At 36.7% G+C, this 25,114-nt stretch overlaps 1 pseudogene; it reads right to left on the bottom strand.

Moving 5' to 3' along the window:
- Positions 1-15,171: 15,171 nt before the first annotated feature.
- LOC101043267 (protein MIX23 pseudogene) lies at positions 15,172-15,581 on the bottom strand (annotated as a pseudogene).
- Positions 15,582-25,114: the final 9,533 nt, after the last annotated feature.

The following is a 25,114-nucleotide window of genomic DNA, read 5'->3' as shown; positions in this document are numbered from 1 at the left end:
ATGGATGGGAGGAGGGAATAAGTTTCTCAATCTTACAAACATGGAGACTACCCTCTTTACTTCAGTCTGTTGGTAGAATTCTGAATCAAAATATATACACTAACCTCTCTCATAGATCTCATTTTGTCTGTTGCACTGTGGAAGTGAAGGCAGACAGTTTCATGTGGAAAACTTAAAGTCACACTGGCATTTATTAAGTGGGAACTGACTCCCTTCGGTAGGCTCACCAGAAGTCTCAATTGTGAAGAACGTGGACTTTGAAGTCATAGCTGAATTAAAAGCCCAATTAACTTACAGATTAGATGTGTGATATTTGGATGAACCACATAAATCACAAAGCTAATAAGGATTAAAATTAGAATTAAATCTCAAGTTGAATGATAGTATTTGTGAAATTGAAAAATACCAAATAAATAATTCTGTCTATGGGTAGACAGATTAGATACCACCAATTATCATGCTGAAAAGGCATGTAGAAGAAAAATCATGGTGACTAAAATTTCTACCATTTTCATTCTTTTAAAAAATTAAGATATAAACCTTAGTGATAACTGCAGTGTATATGTTGTAGCTAAATACTTTTCTCCCTTTCCTTGGTTCAAATCTGCTGTTCAACCCACTATAATTTGGCCTTTTTCTTAAATCATTCTATTGAAAATACTGCTATGCAACAATATGCCCTAATTGCCCAAGCCGTCTCATTGTTTTCTACTTTCATCTCGTTTGACTTTTCTGCAGCATTTGACTCTATTTTTCAGTCCTTTTTTGGAAGTCTTTCTTGATTTTCATGACATTACCTGAAACTGATTTTTCTCTTATCTCTGTCTTGCCTCTCCAAGCTGCCTTCCACATCTGAATTTCTCTTCCTATCCTTAAACTATTGCTTGGCATTTCATACTAGTTCCTCTGTCATCTCTCTCTTTACACACCCCCCTCACTGGTTACATTCAGACCTATGGCTTCAACTGCCATCAGTTACACTGCTGAGTCTCAAGTTTCTCTCCTGCATATAACTTTTTCCTTAGATCTGGTCCCCTGTGTCCCCCATCTTCTTGGACACATCCACCTCAATGCATCACAGACATTTCAAAGTTGATGTGCTCAAATGAAAATCATCTCTCTTCCCTCAACTCAACTTGCTCATCTTCCAGCATTCTCTGTTATCTACCAAATTTCTAAATCAAGAAAACCCTTCCCATTGTATCCACTCCTTCAATGGAGTAATGTGTCAGAAATTATTAATTGCCTGGCCAAAAGCCATTCCTATTTTTTTTTTATGAAGAGTACCTAGAATTTGTTTGGAGGAGCCATGTGTCTAGTGCAAAAGAAAGAGCTATGAATTGGTTGTTTTAGTTTTGGCAATCCCATTCATTTTTGCCACATACTTGTTTCTCTATATTTTTCTGCACCACATGGCCATTTGACTCATTTTTGGCCTATGGAAAGTAATGGAATGTCACCTATGTGACCTCTTAAAGAGCTTTTCTCCCTTGATAAAATTGGGTGAAATTACCCTTTGTGCTTGTCCCCTTTGCTCCTCTTTGGGATACTGTCATGTGAGATAATGATGCTTGGGCTATGGCAGCTATCTTGCCACTGTGAGCAAAAAGCCTTAGAATGAAAGCCAGTATGATAAGGATGCTGGTATAGAGGAACCAGGTGCAATGTGTGAGCTGAGAGTAAATTACCCAAATGGAAAACTCTAGAAAACTACTGGCAGCATTAGAGTATCCAAATAATTGAGAAAAATTAAAAAGTCAAAAAATTAAAATTTGCCAGCTTTGGCAGTTACGTTCGATGTCATGCACCAAAATGTAAGAAAAACAGGAAACTCAGTGGTGAGCCATAAAAATAAAAATATGGCTGGAAAAGAAAGCCTACTATAATATTAAAAGATTTATGATTATTTACTATATAATAAAATCTTAAAAGTTTATTTACAATGTAGTTAAAAAGAAGCCTCTTACGGATAGGCAGTTGATCAGTTCTGAATGTATACTTTTAGAATGATATAATACAAGCTGAGCTTCACATGTCTGTAGCCATATCTTTCTAATCTAAGTCAGTTGTCTTTTCCTCTTAGATACTTTCTTCTCCGAAATTCTGTTGTGGTTCAATATGCCATTGCTTAATGAGATCCCCAGACTGTGTACCTCAAACCTGAAAAAGTCAGGTTTAGTGATGGCTGCTTCTTCCCCTAACATCTGCATTATATAAAGCATTAAAGGTAACTTTTAAAAGTAACAGAAAGTTTTAAGTCATTCTTTTTTAGTTTGGCTAGTTTATTATTGAGCATATATAAGTGGAGATTCTTCCTTGACTTAAAATCTCAGGAGAACTTGAGGAAAAACAGAGAAAAAAAAAAAAGACGTCAAGTTTATAGAATGAATCTGGGTTTAGCACCTAAGATAATAAAGTAACTTGCTAATTGGCCTGTACTCAAAGCAACCTTTCAGAGACTCATTAAGCTTCAGGTCACACTGAAATGGGAGGATTAAGAACTATAGAACCCAGCTGAACTTTGTACAGATCAATTTTTAAAGTTTCAGAAAGGACTAATATTGCTGGCTAAATTGGCATATATTTCAGCCTTACCAGAAGACCTTGACAGGAACGAGGAGGGCAGACTAAATGTGATTAAAATAATCAGTAATATCTCAGGATCTAGAGAAATAGGCCAAATTTATCAAATAATAAATATACTCTGATGGTGTATAATATATGCCTTTGAGGTCACATTTGCTGGGGGCAAAGAACCACCAATGGCTTTTCATTGCCAAAGCAGGAATATCAAAACCTGGCATAAGTGCTGTCACTCTCCTCTTTTGCCTCTGATCCTACTGAGTTTAAATGCCATCCCAGACTCCTTAACTCAGACTTTCAGTCAACCACAACCACTGGACTAGAGTTGGTAATCCCTGGCTTACAAGATGGAATCTCAGCTTTTAGACACAGCAAGCAGGACTTGCCTATTCTTTATTTTTACACTTGCTACTCTGTCTTGTAACATCAAGCTCCATCAATAATGAATTACTTGAGATTCTCCCAAACATTGAGCTGTTTCTTGTGCTTTTGCTGAAGATGTCTGCTTTGCCTGAAATGTCCTCCTGACCCTCCCAAGTCTTTACCTGATTGAACTCCCACTTATTCAGTCTCATGTTTTCATGAGGATGGAATTCCTAGAGTCATACCCTAGAAGCTCCTTTTGTGATGTTTTTGGAAAGCTGTTAGGGTATTAAATGAAGGTTTATAATTGGTTACCTTTGCCACAAAAACATCTCTGTTTAGGTCCTATGACTCACAAAGTCATTCAAGAATTGTTATACAATCTGTTTACTGCACAACTACTATAACTTTCCATCTTCCCAGGAATCAGACCTAGTCTAGGCTCTGGCCTAGAAAACCAATGTCATCCTGTTCTTTTCTTTGCTCCACTTTCCTCTCTGCCGCAAGCCTAGGCACACATAACATTTTATCCTCTGGGTCCTGTTCTTCTTCCCCTACTTTTTTAAAAAAGGACAACTCTCAATGAAAACACCAGTTCCTCACAATTAGGCAAACTCTAAATCCCAATTAAGCTCAGCTAGAGCTCTGAGATATATTGAAAACATTTGTCATAAGGAAATTAACTCATTCTCTAAGATTTATAACAGGCTCCCCCTTGTCTTTAGGAACCTGGGAAAGGGTGAGAGAAAGAGATGCAAAAGTAAAGGACATGGTTTTTATGTGAGTTGGGGTTGGGGTGGAGCATGACAGGAACAGACGATAAGATGGGGAAAGAAGGATTAAACACTGACTCAAAGCTCAACCAAGAATCTTTTAAGGTTCATAACTGTGTATCACAGTATTTTTTGAATTGCTGCTTTTTGAATGCTGAATGTGTATCCAGCACTGGGCAAAGGACAGGGAAAGAATCAACAGAAATAGCAAACAAATGCTTCTTAAAGGACATGATTTTCTTGAAGACCAAATCTATACAAATGAAACAATTAAAAGAACAAAAACAACACAGGACCAAGTATTGTCATCTGTGGCTTTGAGAACCCCTATATTTTATTGGCTAATTTTTTGCTTTTTTGGGAGGGATGATGAGAAAATGATAATTTCTGGCTCTGCAGGGCAAGCATCCTCTCAACTCTTCCAGCACTAATGAGAACAAGAATTCAACCAGTGATTTTAAGTATTAAGTATCACAACCATAATTAAGCCTACTGAGAAATATTATGTGACAAGAGGCAAATACGTTTTTTCTCATTGTCCTTGAGCTGTAAAATTAAGGCTACCTTAGCCTCATTGTTGGAGAAAAGCTTTCAAGGACTTCTGAAAACATCTGTTCTCTCAGCTTTCATTTTTCTTTAGGCAGAAGAGCATGCTCTCAGTGGAGCTGAAAACCGGCATAGCCTAGAGAGAGATTCAAGCTACTATAGGGAGCTAAGTAATTGCCTTTGTTATTCAAACTCTGCTCATCAGTTTTTGCACCTTTGTGTGGACAACAAATTGATGTTCACAGGCTCCAGGTCCCAAGCTGGAAACGTTTCCAGGAGGAATAATTGAATGAACTGAGAAGATACACGTTGCATTTTTTATGAACTGCTTTGGGTTCCTGGAAATGTCAGTTATATAATTATAGTATATTGTGTCACTCCTCAGCACCATTACTTGGATAGAAGTATTTTAGTTCAGCCATGATACTGTGTAAATATCTGCCTAGAAACACACAATTATATCAAAACCTTAATGCATCCCAAACTGAGCAACTATTCTCTCTCTAAAATCTTTCTGTATCCAGTTTCGACCTGGTGAATGACACTTGCTCAAGTCAAAAACATGAGTATTATCTTTTATTCTTCATAGTCTGCCAATTTTACCATGTAGTGTCTCTCAAACCCATCCACTTCTCCCCATCCTCACTGTCACTACCCTAGTTAACCATAATCACAACTGGATTAATGCAACAGCCCCCAGGGAAATTTCATGTCTCCTGTGTTTGATACACCTGATCTACTTCATTCTTCACACTGAATCATTCTATAAAACACATTTGCTTGCTTAAAATACTTTTAATGACACTTTAAAAATATACCATTAAAATTCACTTTTTACTTGTACAGTTAAACAGAACCACAGAGTTTTATAACTACTACCACCACAATCAGGACATAGAACAGTTAGCTTCACCTTCAAATATTAGTGCCTTATGCTGCTGCTATGTAGTCAGACCCTTTCCCCACTCCTAACCCTAGATAACCACTACTCTGTTCTCCATCTGTGTAGTTTTGCCTTTTCCAGAAGGCCGTATAAATGGAATGATATAGTATATAACATTTTGCTCTGGCTTTCACTAATCACAGTGTATGTGAGTTTCATTCGTATTGCTGAATGTATTGATAGTTCATTCCTTTTTACTGCTGAGTAGTATTCCATTATTTGCATGTACTTATGGTTTATACATTCATGTGCTGAAGGACATTTGGGTCATTTCCTCGTGGTAGCACTTATGAATACTATTATTATAAGTATTTGCATAAAGGTTTTTATCTTTAATATAAGCTTTTATTTCTCTAGGATAAATATCTAGCAGTGGGATTATTGGGCCATATGGCAAGTATAGATAAATGCCAAACTCTTATCCAAGTGGCTGTACCATTTTGCATTCCACCATAATGTATAAGAGCTCAAACTGATCCACATCTTAACTAACACTTGATATTGCCAGGTTTTTAAAATTGACGGTGTTCACTCTTCATAATATGACTTAAATATGGTGATACAAAGTCAACTATTATTAATATATCTATGTTAGATGATAAGGGGATAAGAGAGAAAGAAAACACAATATTGCTTTATACATATACAGATACATATATAAATACATATAATACTTATATACATACAAACGTATTTATAAGAAAATAAGGAAGAAATACTCATAACAATTACAGTCTTCATCTCTGTAAATAGACATGTGGTTATAGCTGTTATTTGTAACTATCTTCTGCTAGTATACATTCCATATTTCCTTCATTCTCAGCAATCATCTCAGCTGGTCATGGTTCTTTGCATGGTAGGCAGAAACCACAACCAAGTAAAATTCCCATTATTTTTGAAGAGTCTGGGCCATTAGCAGTTCTACCTGAATTGTGATGTTGTGGTTTTAGATTGACTTTAATCAAAGGACATGGTAGTACTAACAGGTACCCTAAGAGATCTATGTTTAAGACATACCTTACCTCCCCTTGTGTAGCAGCAGTCCAATTTCCCCTTGGTAACCAGGATTGGTTACCCCAGCCTGCATAGTAGCTCCCTTCCTTGCCTGTTAACTCAGTGGCATGAGGAGCCCAAGATGACTAGTTAAGATGATCATCTTAACTTCTATTTCAATGAAATTATTGTTGTGTTTTGTAGTAAAAACACTTCTCCCATTGGAACTAATTCATCTGTATAGCAAAACATAAGATTGCAGAGACAGAAGCAACCATTGTGCTAGTATATCACAAGAGGTAATATGAGTTGTGCCATTTCTACCCATTGATTCTTGGGACCCATGAATCCTGGGCCATGGGAGAAACCATATCATATATTGGATGCTGATTCAGAGCATAGATAGCCTACTGTAGTTATTGTCACTGAAATTGAGTCTTCAAAAAAAAAAATAATAAAAAAACAACAACAAAAAAACTCCTCCATTCTATCAGGCTAGCTGCTTCAGGATGATGGGGAACCTCGTGAAACCAGTGAATCCTATAAGCCTGGGCCCATTGATGTACTTCATTAGCTGTCAGTGATTTCCTTAATCAGAAGCGATGCTGTGTGAAAGACTATGATGATTGATAAGGTTATGGATGGTAGTTCTGGAATAAGCAGGGAAGGCAAATCCAGCTCCAGAGTAAATCTTTATTCCAATGAGAACAAAACACTGCCCTTTCCATAAAATAAATGCTCTGGTGTAATTCACTGCCATCAGGAAGCTGACAGATTAACCCAGGGGATGGTTCCATATTGAGGACTCAATGTGGGTTTCTGCTGCTGGCAGATTGGGCACTCAGCAGTGGAGTAGCCAGGTCAGCCTTGGCAAGCGCAAGTAACAGAAACTCAGCTCCAGCTGAGCAAGGTAAGGATACTGGGCTACTACATGGGACAGAGGATGGAAATACAACTGTCCCTCAGGAGTCAGCCACCCTTGGAATCTCATCCTCTTTAATCCCTTTGCATCAGCTTCGTGTGGCCTCTCTTGCTGAGCAGTTCTTTATGATGTTCCTTGCCAACAGTGTAGAAAAAAATACATACAACCCTTTCCTGGATTTACGTTCCTTAATTTCAGAGAGCACCTAGACTGAGCTGGAATCTTTGACTCTGATCATAAATCTCTGGGGAAAAACTTTGGTCCCATTTTGGCGTGGTTCCATCCTCCCTTTCCCTGAACAATCAGTTCTGGACAGCAAACTGGGTCATGTTTTACCAATGTGGACAGAGGGCAGGAAAAGGAAGCTTGAGGTATTGAGGAGGAGAGCATGGTGGTGTGGATGTAGATAATTTTCAGAGAAAGAAGCTGGTGCATGGACAGAAAGGTCAATAGATTTTTCATGACATAAAAGTCATGTGATATTTTACTGTGGTAAGTACAGGACCTCCTTTTTGCACTTTAAAATTTTGATTTAAATGAGAGAGTGCACTTGAAGTGTTTGCACAGTGCCTAACTAAACATATTATTATAGCATGATTTGGCTCTGCCATCACAAGCATGTAAACTCACTCTGAATCTGGTTAATGCCCACTTCATCTGTTTCTTATGGTGGTTTTGAGTTTTAAACAAAAATCGCATTTGGTGGAAGCTAATTGAAAAATGGTACCATATTAATCTCAATAAATGAAGCACTAACCACAGTAGTTCCATCTTAATGTCTCTTCTGTGCTCCAGCCTTGTACCTCCAAAGACCACCTGGTTATGTCCATTGGGGTGCCTACATGGCATCTCAAAAGCAACATGTGCAAAATTCCTCCTACCTCCGTAGTCTTCCCATCTTAGTAGGTGTAACTTGTCCACACTCACATTATTGTTCAAATTTAATCCAGAGGGTTGTCCTGATATCTCTCTGTATCTTACTCCCTGTATCCACGTGATTATGAGTTCCTATTGATCCAGCCTCTGAATTATATCTTGAGTTGGTGTAATTGTAGTCTCTTCATTGAAGTATTGAACAGTCTCCTGTGTAGCCCCCTTGTTTTCACTTATTTTCTCTCTCTAAGCCATTTTCCATAGAGCAGTCAGAGTGAACTTTTCCAAACTCATACATTTCTTTCTCAGATAAGATTTCTGAGACGTCTATCTGTAGGCAAACATTTTGCTGCTTCATCCAACTGAAGGTCATAATAATTATGAACTATCTCCAATCCTGAATTTATCTGTCAACAATTAGATTATATTTAATACTTTAGGAGAAGATGTGACAATGGACACCATTTCAAAATAAACATTTCTTAGAAAATATTAACAAACCTAGCCTTACATTTAATTACAATCAGCTGTCAACTAAATTGTTTTGAGTGAATAAGGTCCTATTTTTAAGCATAATAAGAATGATTACAAAAGTAGTAATGTTTTATGTTTTATCAAACAGCTATTAATCTATGACCATGAGACCATTTTTTGCCCTCAAAATATGTAGAAAAGTTCATGTTTTGGATAGAATAGATACACTGTAATTCATCTGATTCAAAACACATGGGTGTTCCAGATACAACTTTTTAAGTCTCTTGAAAATTCAGAATTATGGATAGCTGATATGATGCTAATAAGATTAAGTGGGGGGGGGGAACCTCTTGCTTTATAATACTAGAATTAAAATAATATTTTTAAAATGGCATTATATTTCCCCACAAGGTCCCAATTAATTACAAAGCAAAAATAGTAAGTTTTTACTAGAGACATCTCACAATCATCACCATAATACATCATCAGAGTAAACATCACCATTAATAGGGAAAACTGATATCAAATGCCTTCTAATATGATGCACTGAGGAAAACATGACATCCTTGAGTCCTGCCCATAATGCAAAGCTAAATCAAATCACGAAGAAACATCAGACAAGTCCAAATTGTCCACCTGTACTCTTAAATATGTCAGTGTCATAAAACAAAAAAAAGACCAAGAAACAGTTCCAGGTTAAGACATGTAATCAAATACAATGATTGAGCTGGGTCTTTTTTCCTATAATGGATTTAATTGGGACAATTGGCAAAATCTGAGTAAAGTTTAGATAATGGTATTGCTTCAATATTAATTTCCTAGCTGTGCAAATTATATTGTGGTTATTTAAGAATGCTCATGTTTTTAGGAAACATACTGATATATTTAGGCATGAAAGAATATCACGATTACACTTAACCTCAGACTCAGGAGGAAAAGTATATGTGTGTGTGTGTGTGTGTGTGTGTGTGTGTGTGTGTGTGTATACACACATAAACAGAGAGAGAGAGTAAAAGCAAATATGGTAGAATATTAGCACTTGGCTAATCTGGGTAAAACATTTATGGATTTTTGTACTATTCTTGCAATTTCACCTTAAATCTGAAGTTATGTCAAAATTTTTAAAAAATTAAAGGAAAAATAGACTCTACATTTGTCCCTATATTAGAATATTTTAGGGAAATAGTCTCTTTAAATTAATATTTTCCCACCTGCCAGAGGATTATCCTCTTCCTCAGAAAAATATTCCTCTTTCTCCTATCCCTCTCTGTTCAAATCCAACCTGTCTTTAGTAGTTAATGAGATTGGTCCCTTCTACCCAAGCCTCAAGGGAAGAAAGAGTAGTCTGTTTTAATAACTTCTGTAGGATCATATTTATATTTATATAGTGTAACATGATACATATAATGATTTGTCATATAACAATTTTGGTTTTGACTCAGTAGAATTACACTTACAGAAAACTGGGACTGTACTTGGCTTTTACATAGGGACTTGACATTGATTGTTAGTGAAAGTTGTGTGTTCCTTGGCGATGTTGCCATACCTCCCATATACATGGCACACAGGCCAGATGATGAGGAGGGGAGAGTAAGGGTGGAGGTACCCTCATGTTGTTTGCAGTTGCAGTTAGGAAAATATGTGACACTTGTGTCAAAAGTTAGATACCTCCAGATGAATCAGGGTGGTCTCAAGGCAGATAATTAATTTACTATTGAGTTATAGACAATAAATATTGATTAAATTGTTTTGCATCCAATACAAGTTAAGAAGGTATATCAAGACCCAAATTATTTGAATGGGCAGAGGATGGAGGGAGAATCTGGGCACAGAGGCCAGACTAAGTTGCGTTTGAACTTGACTCTGCTCTTTATTGCTCTCATGATCCTAGGAATGTTCCTTAGGCTCTTCCAGCTCAGTTTCCTCATTTGTAAAAGGAAAAAATAATTTCTACCTTCAAGGGTGTTGAAAAGAGACAATGTTGGCTTATCACTTGACATAAACAAGGCATTTATTCATTTAGTGATATAAGCCGAGTGCTCACAACCTAAAAGCTTTCCATGGGCTTACCTAGAATGTTAATAGAAATCATAAAATCCCTTTTAAAATTCAAAATTTGGATTTATTGGGAGTTGTATGTTTTAATGTCATTTTGTTTGTTTATTAGAGACAGGGTCTCACTATGTTGACCAGGCTGGCCTTGAACTCCTGCCCTCAAGCAATCCTCTCACCTCAGCCTCCCAAAGTATTGGGATTATAGGCATGAACCATCATGCCTGGCTAATATGTTTAATGTAATAAAGATATGAACTCTCAAAGAGAAGCCTGCCTACTACCTACTAATATTTTAAAACTACCCTACTTGCGGGTATTCAACAAAGTCTAATGGTTATAATTATTTTTAATTTTAAAATGCTCATTGCTTTTCCTAATGTGAGATTCTGCTAACCTGGAATGAATTTTTACTTTCATCCTCTGTGGGACTAAAACAAATAACCAGCAGCAAACTATAGACGATGTGTGTTAAAACACCACAGAGTAAGGGAAAGTTTTTATAGAAACTCCTTCTCATATGTTCCACTGTGTCCTCTCCAACTTTGAACATGACCTTCAATTGTCAGGCTTAAATGTAGTAGTTTTATTTGACTGTTGAACCTAATTATAATGAATGAAAGGCTCTAAGACTTATCGCAGATGAGGTGGTGAGCCTTTTTCAGAAATGCTGCTCTCAAATAGATTTTTGTAGCTTAATATATTTGTGGGACCTAACAGCTGTGTGCTACTCCTAGAAAATTTAATCCCCCACACTGATCATTTAGCACAGAAAACAAGACGTGGGGTGGGAAGGGGAACCTTAGATTTAAGCTGTATATACAAATATTTATGTAAGCATAAGACATTATCAACAAACATGCAGATGCTGTATTATTTACACTTTGCATGGTGAGAAATCTAAGGATTAATTTTGACATTATTTTCAAGGGGAAGATTCATTTCATATGAGCTCAAATAGTTTGGATACACTGTTTTAAATAATTTTTTACTTTAGGGGTTAGTTATTCTTCATTTATTAAGCAAACATCAAGCTGGTAAAAAAGACCAAGAAAATCTGAAAAATGTCCCATTCTTCAAAGAAAAGCTTGCAGTTTTGAAGACATTTTTTGTGAAAACTTGAAATATAACAGACCTTTGAAGGACACATTGTTTATTTTCCTGTGGGTTACACATACAGGATTTCAGATGCGGGAAAAGATCTACATAGGAAGTGAGAATCAAAGCAGGTTTCTAGAGGATAAGTATTGAGAATGAAGGAAATATATGATTTATATAGGCAGTGAGCAGGGTCTGATTAAACATTGCATATTTTTGTGTGTATAAACTTTAAGTATATCATGCACTGCAATTCACTGTGATTTTTTTAAAATTAATAAACTTTGGCTTTTAGAGCACTTATAAGCTTATGTAAAGTTCATCAGAAAGTATGGAGAGTTTCCAAATAACCCCATTTCCACATATATTCAACCTCTCCCACTATCAAAGTCCTGCACCACAGTGGTACATTTGTTATGATTGATGACATGTCACATCTTGTGTGATACAATGCAGTCATCCCTGTTGTATATGAGAAAGCAAAGGCCTAAGAATGTTAAGTAATTTTCCCAAGATCACATATCTAACATGTATCTGAGCTAATATCTGAATCCCAGTCTATCTCAATTATTTGCATAGTTTATCACTGCCTCTTGTACATAAAGAAGTATAATAAATTAATAAAAGCCAAAGCAAGTAGCATTGGTAATTGTTATCAATTTCCATATGCAGATAGTTCTCTAGCAATGATGTCTATTGCTCTTGTACGAAATAATTTTACCTTTCCATGTAAAGAATTAGTTTTTTGTTTTTGTTTTTTTTTAGCATCTTAGTTAAACTGTGAACTCATCCTATTTAGCCAAGATGAAGACGATACACTTAAACTATTCTAGGGCTCTAAAAAAATGTAGTGGCTTAAAGGATGTTCAAATTAGATCATCCTAGACTAGGGTAGGCCTTAATGAATGTGAAATGAAAAGTGTCCAATGACACAGACACAGAGAAGAAGGGAAGAAGACACAAACAAAGAGAAGATCAGCTGAAGATGGAGGCAGAGTCTGGGGTTGTATAGTCCTAAGCCAAGCAACACTTAGAACCGTCAAAACCTGGAAGAGGCAAGGTAGGAATCTCTCCTAGAGCCTTCAGAAGGAGAAGTGCCCTGCTCAAACATTGATTTTAGACTTCTGGTCTCCAAAACGGAGAAGGTATTATTTTTAAGCCACTAAGTTTGTGATAATTTGCTATAGAAGCCCTAGAAAATGAATTTCCACCTTCTTTCCTTTCCCTTGTCAAGAGTTTGCATCAGTGTTGATGACCATTTCAGTTAACATGGTAGACATGGCTGGTTGTGTCTTCCACCTTCCATGGAAGAGACTTGACTTTTAGAAGTGGTTGTCCAGACAGGGGCTACATTTCCCATCATTTGTTTCATCTTGATCAAGCATATGTTCAGTTCTGAACAATGAAATATGAGCAAAACTGACGTGTTACTTCTGAGGGAATGTACTTAAAAGTGTTTTTTTTTTTTTTTTTTTTTTTTTTTTTTTTTTTTTTTTTTTAACTACTTTCTTGAATCATGTCTGTAGGCTGGATCACAAGACTCCACAGATCTGGTGGATAGCAATGCCACAAGATGGCATTGCCATTGTAGCTTAATGAAGCACATGATGCTATGGAGGGGAGTGGGTTCCTCAAATAAAAGTGGGGTTCTGTCAATCAGAAGAAAAGGAGATGGGCAACAGACAGTATCTACTACAACTACTTTATTTTGTTCACATGCTTGTTACTTTGGTTTGATAGCGTTGCTTTGATAGAATTCAGATACTTAAAAAATACCTTTCCAAGGGAACATTCTTAGACTCTTGAGTAATAATGATTGTATTTAACTATAAATATTATTTATATGTTAATGAAACACTTTCACTAAATACTCATTTAACTCTTACAAGATCCCTGTCATATGAGTAAAACCATTTGAGCTAACTAATATTAGAACTAAGAAATTTTGACTTAAAATCCACACCTCTTTCTCTGTGCTATCTCATTTACAAAGGGAAATTCTTAGTGCCTCGGAGACATAAGCTTGTCATGTGTGGTGAACATGTGCTCTTTTTTTGCCACCTAGGATGTGTTTTTCTTTCTTTTAGTTAATACTAATCTGAACTTCTGGGAGAACCACCCTTTCTGCCACTCTCAGCCTATATAGAGTTGAGACTATCCCTGAATCCAGGGATGAACATGTGATTCAGACTGGCCAATCAGAAACAGCATTCCTCTGGCCTGTGGCCCAATGTAGGCCAATGAGAGGCCCAGATCTTTCACTGTATAAAGGAAAATATAAGACACTGCATTGTGGGCAGCCATCTTGCTCACCATGTAGCATCTAAGAATGAAGCCAACAGAGCTGACATATCAGGCACATGGAGCTGAAGACATCCTTTGAGTCCCTGAACTCTGTCAAGTCAGAAGTCAAATTTACTTGTGGACTTTTCACAAGTTTCCCTCTTCTGCTTAACCCAGTTCAAGTTAGATTTTCTTTATCAACTGTTTATGAGATAGTGGTTTTTATCTCATGTGAATAAACAGTTGTTTAAATAAGAAAGGTAAGATACTTCAGTATCCAGTACAAATCTATTTCTTGCTTAATTACTTCTAGTTTCAGAACTTTGAGCCAGGGACACTGAGCTAGTCTAGCCCCAGGTACAAGATCTGAAATTTTCCTGCTCAGAATTCTGCGTTCTTACTAATGAGGTTGAAGTGTTAGGAACCCAAAACAAGGAGAAGCTCAGTAAGAAGAAAACTTGTTGAATGTTGAGTGAATCTGGAGGTAGTATGGACTTCCATGAAGTTCCAAGTATGTATTCTTGCTTTGTTATTGAAATAAATTGTTCATAATTCTGCAACAGCTTTTAACTTAATGTTCAGTTGGATAAACTCTTTTTTTTCTGTTGCTTTGTAATTACTTGAAGTCTACTTTATGGAGAATAACACCCAAAATTTAATTGTGTGGTTGTGTTCTTATATACATGGGAGAGGAGATGGAAGGGAAAGTAAAGAGATTCATTTGCCAAGGGGTAGAATTTTAAAATGTAGTGCATGTGTTGTATTTGCCTTATTGACATTTATCCTTCATCATAACCTAGAGTCAGGCTATTTAGATGATCACCACATCACAGTCAAGAGTTATGAATGATCTTCACTGAGTTTGTTATTTCATTAGTACATATACAGCAATTTGCCCATCAATAATTATAGTTGTGCTATTTCTGAATCTATGCTGCTTTAGTGTTTACAGGTATGAAAGAAATTCAGGAAATATAATTTTCTGATTATTTGAGAAAGATGAGTTTTTTAAAATGTACACTGAGTCAGAAAATTATTTTAATAGTTACAAAGAATTTTTTAACAGAATCAGTATAAAATAGCAGTTGATGTCTCCATAATTATCAGAATTATTTATATTTGAGGTCTTGACTAAGGGGGCTGAAATCAACAAAATGTCTTGAACTATTGGCTCAGAAATCATCCCAGGAAGCCTGTGCTGTTGATATCTGTCATGCTTAGCTCTTATGAGATGATCTGGTCCTTCTTAAAGAAGTATCTCTCTTTCTTTATTCATTCCTTGGAGGTTTGAAGTGAATTTGGCAGTGTTTATTTACCACTTTTTCAACATTCAGTTCTGCCTGCATCCCTTTTAACTTTTTCTGCTGTTTTCTAAGTTGCTTTAATAATGTTAAATCATTCAAATTCTTATCTTTCTCTTCATGGAGGGTTTTTACTACTGCTGAGATCTGGGCTCTACAATTTTTTTATGACTCTTTCCCTACTAGCATGAGCTGCCATCAAAGACTCATAAAGTTATTTATAGGTTTGGGTGGCATCAGTTTTTCCCTGCAAAGGAAGCTGTGGGACCCATAGTGTTAACTCATGTGCTATTCTGTCATCAATCGTCCTCATCACCTTGAGTAATTCCTGGAACTCGGTGAACTTCTCAGTTCACACCACCACTGAGCACCACCATATTGGACCAGAAAAATGGGATGTTTTAAATGACTTAAATGATTTCTTCTACATGAGCAACTGGAAAGGATAAAGTGAGGCTGGGGATGGAATAGTATGTGAAGAACGCTATTTACTATATGTAGAAGACGAAAATCCCCCCATGTATGTGCTCCTCAGTTAATAGGTTTTCTGTAGAATGTAAACTTCTTGAGGCCAAAAACCTTGACTCTCCTTTGGAAGAGCTAAACCATAGTAAACATCCAGTAAATATTTTCTGAATAGCAACTGGAAAGATGGTTGAATAAAGAATTCTTCAGAAATTAAACAAATAATGCCTTAACTTTCATTGTAAAACTCAAGGTCCAATAACGCTTGAGCCTAATTCAATCCTATTAACCATTAGAAACCAGTAGTTTTTATCAGCTCAGGCACAAGATATTTTATTTATCTTTGTATTAGTTAATCATTTATTCAACAAGTTATAACTGAGTGCTTACAAAGAATTAGCCTGGAATTGTCAAAAGAGGATAGTAACATCCTCTTTCTGCAGAGGGGTGTTTGAAAATGTATGGGAACATTTGTATTTGTTGTTACAATTACCGTCTTTATTGGCATTTAGTAAGTTGAGGGACAAGCATACTAAATATTCTATGAACTCTTTCACTATTAGTGGAATTTAAAGTTTGTTTCAAGTCATTATGAACATTCCATACTTGTCTGCTGGTAAGATTCCTTTCTTAGGGAATATGTACAAGAGTTTCAAAGGCTTAAAAACTATTTTAATCATGGCCAAAAGTAATACATTTTATGTCACAATGCTGAAACACACATATGTGTGTGTATAACTGAAACAAATAATTCACAAAAATATTATCCCTTAGTATGTTTTTATGCACACGGATTTATTAAAAAATAGTGCTACTTGCTACATACTAAATGGATTTTCAAAATCTACTCATTCATCAAAACTCAGCTTAAAAAGCAAAACTCTACAGGGCATACCTAGTAGTGGAATTATTGGATCAAAGAGTCTGCTCACGTTTTTCTCAAAATATCAAACTATTTTTAAAGTTGTTGTTTTAACTTGCACCTACTAAGAATGGATGAAGAAAATCTGTTACTCTAAAACTTTACTTTTGGTCTTTTTAAATTCTACATGCATGTGTGTTATCATGTTATATAACATTTTGTATATTTTTAAAATTTAACTTTAATATGAATAATTTCTAGTGTCATTAGTTGGTATTAAAACATGAGATTTTTGAATTACAGCATAATATTTTATTATAAGGATATAGTGTCATGTATTTGATTCTTTCCCTATTGTTGAACATAACTATGTTTCCAAGACTTTGGACAACTCTATAATGAAACCATTGATTATATATACTATTTTACTAATTGATGTCTGGTTGCATCTTATGACAGATTTCCAGACTCAGAATTACTGGGTCAAAGGGAATGACCATATTTATAGCTTTTGATACACATTTTCAAATTGCATTCCAGAAAATGTATACATATTTACTTTTTGATGAATCCAGGTTTTCCTGTTTTTGACTGAGTAAAATCAAGTTTAACTAAACATATAACATTAGACAGCAGTGTTCTATTTATAAAACATTACCCTTAAATAGATTTGGAAATGTGTTTTCCAGTCTCCACATTTAGAATGGTAAATGTAAACAGAAGAAAGGAAAGAATTTCCAGCCTTAACACTGTATTAATTTATTTTGCTTTAATAGCTGTTTGCCTCACTGTGGAATAAAAATAACACAGTACTAGCCTCCAGAAGGCCTGGCTTTTAATTTTGCCCCTGACCAGCCACATGAACCTTCCTCCATAGAATGATGTTTTCTTCTGCTCTGCCATGTAGGCAGAGGATGTGTGAGAGTTAAATGACCTAGAAGAAGCAAAACCATCAATATTCAAGTTGATCAGGTGAAAAAAACTGAAATCATAAGAAGCTCATTTAGAAATATGTTTAATCTAGCCAATAGATTTACCACAAGAGCATAGGTCTTGAGTAAGAAATCAGATTTTCCATGGATTTTACCAAAGAGATAAGACTAGATTGCATACCTAGTAGACAATATCTCTCTTATTTGTTTACTTTTTTAAATCAAGAAGGCAACTTAAAAAAAGAAAAAGGAAACGTCCCATAATTAAATGGTAAACAAAGAAAAGTAACAACAATAAAAAAGCCCAATACCTGGGTTATAGCAGCTCGAGGTTATGATTTAATAGATCTAGAATGGGGTCTGGGCTTTGACATATTTTTAAAGCTCTTTAGGTGATTTAATGTATAGATAGAAATGTGTTCTCTTAGAACTAGTGGGGCATTAGTGACATGTAGCCATATATATTTAAATTTAAACTGATTAAATAGTGTTAAGAATTTAGGGCCCAGTGCAGTGGTTCACACCTACAATCCCAGCACTTTGGGAGGCTGAGGTGGGCGGATCACCTGAGGTCGAGAGTTTGAGACCAGCCTGACCAACATGGAGAAACCCTGTCTCCACTAAAAATACAAAACAATAATAATAATAATTTGCTGGACGTGGTGTTACGTGCCTGTTATCCCAGCTACTCGGGAGGCTGAGGCAGGAGAATAGCTTGAACCCGGGAGATGGAGATTGCAGTGAGCCAAGATCACACCACTGCACTCCAGCCTGGGCAACAAGAGTGAAACTTCATCTCAAAAAAAGAATTTAGTTCCTCAGTAACGGTAGGCACATTTCCAATGCTCAACTGTCACATATGGCTAGGTTGCTAGTTACCATCATGGACAGCACAGAAGAACTTTTCTAACATTACAGAAAATTCTTCTGTTAGATAGCACTGGTCTTAAGGCATATACAATTGATGAAGGAGGAAAAGTTTTTGGTAAATAAGTACTATTTTTTCCCCTTTTCTCACTCATCGAATACTTATTGTGGGCTTGCTGTGTTTCAACCAGTGTATTAGATGTGAATTTTCCCCGATCTGTTAGTCTTCTTGTATTTGTCATGTCTAAGTAATACCTGTTTTGATGATTCATTTCTGTTTTTAAAAATAAGTTTATTTTAAAAGTACATATCTTATTTTATATAAATGAAATATCACTAATATTTGCCTTAAATATAAAGGAATATTTTTGAAATATAAGGTTAAGATTTCTAGTAACAAAGTCCAATTATGTGGAAACTCGGTTCTAATACAAAGAATATGTTAGATAAAAGGTAACAGACCCAAAGAATATGCCAGATAAAAGGTAACAGTTGTTAAAGTTTCAACACATACCCATCTGAACGCAAAATACAGAGAACTCCCCAGATGCCAGTAGAAACAGAAATTAAAGGCAGAGTGGTAAGCGGGCGGGAAGTCCTGGAGTTCCACTCAGATGCTTGTCCCAGTTATGCCCATACAGGTTGGAGATCTAATAGCCAGACTGGGACATTTGATGGGTACAGAAGCTGGAACTGACTTCTCCACTCCTTTCCCCCTCTAGAAAACAAAAAAAAAATCTCACACACACACTCCTAAGTGTGCACAATTAACTCAAAGAACTCTGGCAAAAAAAAAAAAAAAAAAAAAAAGCAAGGATGCATAAAGTCTCTGTGGATGAACAGAAACTTTTGACAAATAATCAAAAAATAAATAACTCAAGGCCTGCTGTGAAAGTTATATTAATTTGATTAAGCCATGGAGTGCCCAGAAATTTGGTCAAATATTATTCTGGTTGTATATGTAAGGTTGTAGTAGAATGAATGAAGCAGTTTGCCCTCCTTAATGTGATCTAACCAAGTGTAGACCTGAATAGAACAAAAAGGGCTGAGTAAGAGGGAACTCCTCCAGACTGACTGACTGAGTTGAGAGATCAGTCTTCTCCTGTCCTGGAACTGGAACTTTTACCATTAGCTCTCATAGTTCTCAGTCCTTAGGACTCAGACGGAACTGTACCATTGACTCTCCTGGATCTCTACTTGGGGACTGCCAAGCTTTGGACTTCTCACCTTTTATAATGGCATGAGCCAATTCCTTGTATTAAACACACACACACACACACACACACACACACACACACAGAGAGACACACACCCCTCCTGTTGTTCTATTTCTTCAAAGAATCTGGACTGATACACCCATATAACATACCACACGTAAGCAGATGAACCTGCTGCTCCCCATTCCCTGGCAGATAGAAATTGGGATTGTGATTTAAGGTTAGTAAATCAAAAGTTCCCACTGAGACTTGAGATTCTTGAGAAACCAAGGCAAAGGCTCAAGGTACAGTGATGATCCTGCAGTGATTGCAGAATAATTGAGAGTCCAGTGGCACGTGGCTGAGTGGACAGCTATAGAGGAAGCCAGCAGCCAAGCATCCTGCATCCAGGGGATGCCAATACCAGTGCCGATGGCAATGGCATCAGAAACAAACTCTGGCAGGCTTTTGGCCACAGCTCGTCTCCATTGATTCCAAACTTTCTGGCAATTCTACTTAAATGTTTGTTTTTCTACAGGCTATAGCAATTCACTAACTAACATGAACAGGGAAATGACAAGATTAGCGTCATGGGTCTATGTTTGTAGAATGTTGGTCACTTCTTTTGGGAACAGCTCCTCCTTCAACATTCACAAAATGAGATGCTTTTGAAGAGCTCTAAATTTAGATTGTGTTTTCCTCCGTGCTATTTTTGATCTGGGCCAGCTCTCTGCTGTGAAGTGACAGTGCATCCCAAGGGATGAATCAAGTGGCATGATGATAAGATCCCAGATCCAAAATGTCCATCTTTCTCACTGACCACAGACTCTCTTTCTTACCTGAAAATTCCAACTATTAATAGTTTCCTCAGGTCAGTGATCATACCTGGTGTCTTTGACTCTGCCTACTCCCCAGTGTCAATGCATAGTTGCCTTAGGGTCAGATAGATACCGACCTTCATACCAGCTCTACTGTGGACTACCTGTGTGATATTGGGCAACTTGATTACACTTGAAGCCACAGTTTTTCTTCCCTGTAAAATGGGCACAATGGTTGTACTGAACTCATAGAGGTTTTATGAGGTTTAGGTGAGATGATGCTTGTGAAGAACTACTCACAGTGCCTAGCATACAGATATTATAAGTAATAATAGTAGATATGATATTAATATCTTAGAAATCCAAAGGACAGGTGTATGACAGGCTTCAGTTGGTCAGAAGCGGTGCTGCATGATCAAGTCCAATTTGAACCAGATGCATCTTAAGAAAATCATAGGACATAGGAACCTTTTTATTTATAGGTTCAATCTTACATTTTATAAAACATATTACCATATATCCATGTTCTACATTAAATATCATTTTGTGCTATAAAATATAAAAATATTTTTATGACTGCTCTTTTAAAATTATTCAGTATTAATAACTTATTTAACTTACATTGCTTGTAGTATCTTAGAAATCACTAGGCTTACACTGAAATCCTTTTGAAGTAATAGTCAAATTTATACACTTTTCCAAGGTAATAACATTTTTATAAATATTAATGTTTTGGTGAGTCTTCATATAAGCAAAGGAGGTTTTCTCCAATATTTTATTATAAAAACTTTTTAACAAATATGCTGATAAAAAGTTCAATTTACACCTTTATGCCCCCACCTGTACTTAACAGTTGTTTATATTTTGCCATATTTGAATTACTTTTATCCATATCAACAAATATGAATATATATTTCATTTTTGGCTGAACTATTTGAAACTTGTCAAATATCATAATTCATTATCCCTAAATCCTCGGCAGGCATCTCCTATATAATCATAGTCCCTTTATTACACTTAAGAAAATTAATGAAAATTCTTCAAATATTTCTCATATCTGGTCCATTTTCAGATGTCTTTAGCAGCTGATTTCTTGAACCAGGATTAAGGAAATTTTAGGATTGTATTTGGCATGACTCTTTTTATGTTTTAATGTAGAACCTTTTTTCTCCTCATGAGATTGACTTTCTCGAGTCTTAATATGCTTCCATTCTGGGTCTATTTCTTCATGGTGGTGGCCTCCATCTCCTTTATATATCTTATCAACTGGTAGTTAAGTCTAGATCCTTGACTAAGTTAAGTTTCAACATTTCTGTTAGACTACATCACGGTGATGTGAATTTCATATTGCATCACAGTAGACAAGGCTCATTGCAGGCTGTATCAGAGACCAATGCCTTGACTACTTGGCAAGCATGGTAACTCCAGCTTTCTCCATTGTAAAGGTGCATTTTCCCCTTTTGCAATCATTAAGTAATGGGCAGCAGTGGGTAGCAGGGGTTGATATTTCAGAAAAAATGTAAAAAATATACTGAGGTTATTCTAATAATCTTTCATCTAATGATTGTAGCATTTGTTGATGATCCTTGCCTGAATTGTTTATTACATTGGGGATCTAAAAGGGTGATCTGTTATCATTCCCTCTAGATTTATTAGCTGGTATTATTTCTCTCTTTCTCTTTCCACATCTAACAATAGGTCCATAAGTTGAACAGTATAAAACCACTAAATTTAGTAAGAAATAAAACTGACATAATGTGATAGAATGCTACATTTTATATTTGTACATTTGTACCTTCATTTAACAGGTAAAGCCAACACATTTTTGTGCACATATTTAGCTCTTGAAAAATTAATAGGCTCTGTGGCACTACAGTGTCTAGTGGATAAAATATCTTTGGTTTGAACTGTTTCTAAGCACACGGGCAGCATCAGATAGTTCTGATTGTGTTGTTCAGCACTGAGTGAGCACGTCAGCAAGTGAGGGAAAAATGTGTGGTTAGGGAAAACAATCTGCCCAAAATCCGAGGACCCAGAGGTCAGTGTGACAGCACTGGGGGGACAAGGCAGGGGTGTGAGATGGTGTGGGGCACAGGAAGATCACAGACAAATATGTATCCTTGTGTTATTTCCTGTGACTCACTATGATTTACATCTTATCAATAAGGATTTTGAGAGTTTATTCTGGGAAAATGGCTGCTAGTATTCCTTTCAGTGATTTACTTCTTTAAACTTGAAGAAAGACCATTCACTCACTAATTTCTTAACTTATTCCCTTATGAAAGCTGACTGCACACCTACTGTGTGCTGGGCCTAGAAAAGACTCTCTCTCCTCTGGTAAGGAGAAACACATCTAAGCATTCATAGCAACATCAGCATGCTCCTGTCAACACTTGCATCTACACAAATCTTCTAATTTTGGGTCATAATTCAACTCAGTGTCTCTCAAATATGTGTATTTGCTTTCTCATGCTAATGTGAATGGTATTTGGGTTGTCATTTTCTTTTCTGAGTTGTTCTTTACAGCCTCCAGTAATGAAAAGAATTATAAGGGCAAATTTTATAACTACTGTCACATTGAAAAAAATGTTTTTATTCAGAGTGCATGGTCTTTTTTGAAGCAATGACTTCACTAAAAGATTTTTTAAAATTTCTCCCTAATTAATTTTTTAGCAGAATGTTTGGACCTATATTGATTAAGAGCATGATTTATATTCAAAACATCCACATGTGTGGAGCTTGGGCCACATCTCTCTTGATTTGTAGTGTCTCTATGTATAAAATAGAAATAAAAATATCTATTCCACAGGGCTACTGAAAAGCTCTATTACAGCATATGCCTCAGTGAGCCTAGTGCTAAATAAATGGTAGCTACAATAGCCATGTTATTAATCACAGTGTTTGACACCTAAAACTGACATCATGTGCATTCATTTTCTGTTAGCAAGCTGTTAAAGTAAACCCTGAGTAATTTCCCTTGCTTTGGCTTCTTCTTACTTCACTTTGGCACTGCATATTCATCAAGCTCATTGCTCTCTTCATTTCCCCCTTGAAAATTTTCAGTTGCTTATGGCATAAACACCACATTCCCAAGGCGGGTTTCCTCAGACCTCTGCCAGTCAGAGTGGATGGTTTGCTCTCTTTTCTAAACTCTCTCTATATAATTCACCTGCATACTCATCAGACTGACCCCTCCACCTAAGGCGCTTCATCCCCTGATTTTTATGCAGACTGCCTCTTCACGTTTCAATCATTTTTGCTATTTGTTATCCAGCTCCAAGTAATCATCTTCATTGAAGAGTTTTGCCTAATTCCTAATAATATCAAAGATTGTTGTTTCCAACTTCCAATTCCCTGTAGTCCTTTGTCTGCAGTTATGTTTCAAAGTACCTATCCCCTGTATACTACATGCTTTTTTGATTCCTATGAACTGAGTTTCATCGGCTTCTTTCTCCAAACTCATGTAGTAGCCTACATGTCCTGAGTATTTCCGGGAATTCCCCTGAAGATCAGTAGGAACTCACAAACACACCTGGTCTGTCACCATGTAGCTTTGGCAGTCCTACATTGATGAGTACCATGGAGTCCCTCACTGTCATCCTTTGCTCCTTCCACTTGGTGTGGGAACAAGGCTCTGTGGTTTGTGCCTCTGCTACACTCCATTGTGGACTTCCCAGCACCGTATTTGCCACCACTGAAACATGGTGGGATATCTCTGCAAAATAGGGATGAACGTCTCTCTCTATTTTTTTTTTTTTTTTTTTTTTTTTTTTTTTTTTTTTTTGAGACGGAGTTTTGCTCTCGTTACCCAGGCTGGAGTGCAATGGCACGATCTCGGCTCACCACAACCTCCGCCTCCTAGGTTCAGGCAATTCTCCTGCCTCAGCCTCCTGAGTAGCTGGGATTACAGGCACGCGCCACCATGCCCAGCTAATTTTTTGTATTTTTAGTAGGGAAGGGGTTTCACCATGTTGACCAGGATGGTCTCGATCTCTTGACCTCGTGATCCACCCGCCTCGGCCTCCCAAAGTGCTGGGATTACAGGCTTGAGCCACCGCGCCCCGCGTCTGTCTCTATTTTCAGTTACTCTTAAGCCTCTGGCACCTATGAGGCCTCAGCTTTTGTATCTTTACAGCTTTCCCAATTTCATCACTACAGGGACTCAGTCCAAAGGTCTTGAAGGCTGGGACAAGAGATAAACTGTCCTGGCAAACACCATGCTATACTTCACACCACACCTTCCTCTGACAGCTGAAGGTTTGTTACTGATTAAACCTTTGTGGGCCTGCTACTTTTCCCATTAGAATGTGTCATTGTCCAACAAAATCCTGAGGGTCACTTTAAAAATGAAACCTCTCTGGCTGGGTGCAGTGGCTCATACCTGTGATCCCAATGCTTTGAGAGGCTGAGGCAGGATAATTGCTTGAGACCAGGAGTGGGAGATCAGCCTGGGCAACAAAGTGAGATCCCATTGCTACAAAAAGATACAGATTAAATTATTTAAAAAAAAAAAAAAACTCTTTATTCCACTGGTTTGCCTGTCCTTTCCAGACACGCATGAAAACCAACTGTAGATATGACGAAGCTTCCTTCTGAGACCTCTCCTCTACATTTAACTCCTATGAGCATGACTGGATTATAAACTTCCTTGGGACAGAGCTCATGTTCATAGTGCCTAGAACATAGTAAGTTCTCAATAGACTTTTATTAAATAGGTGAATAAATTAATTAAAATAATAATAGCTAATATTTATTATTAGACATAATTTC

The sequence above is a fragment of the Saimiri boliviensis genome, chromosome 12 (assembly GCF_048565385.1).
Source record: "Saimiri boliviensis isolate mSaiBol1 chromosome 12, mSaiBol1.pri, whole genome shotgun sequence".
NCBI classification, from domain to species: Eukaryota; Metazoa; Chordata; class Mammalia; order Primates; family Cebidae; genus Saimiri; species Saimiri boliviensis.
The sequence above is the reverse complement of the archived record's forward strand: the minus strand, read 5'-3'. Positions and strand labels throughout refer to the sequence as shown.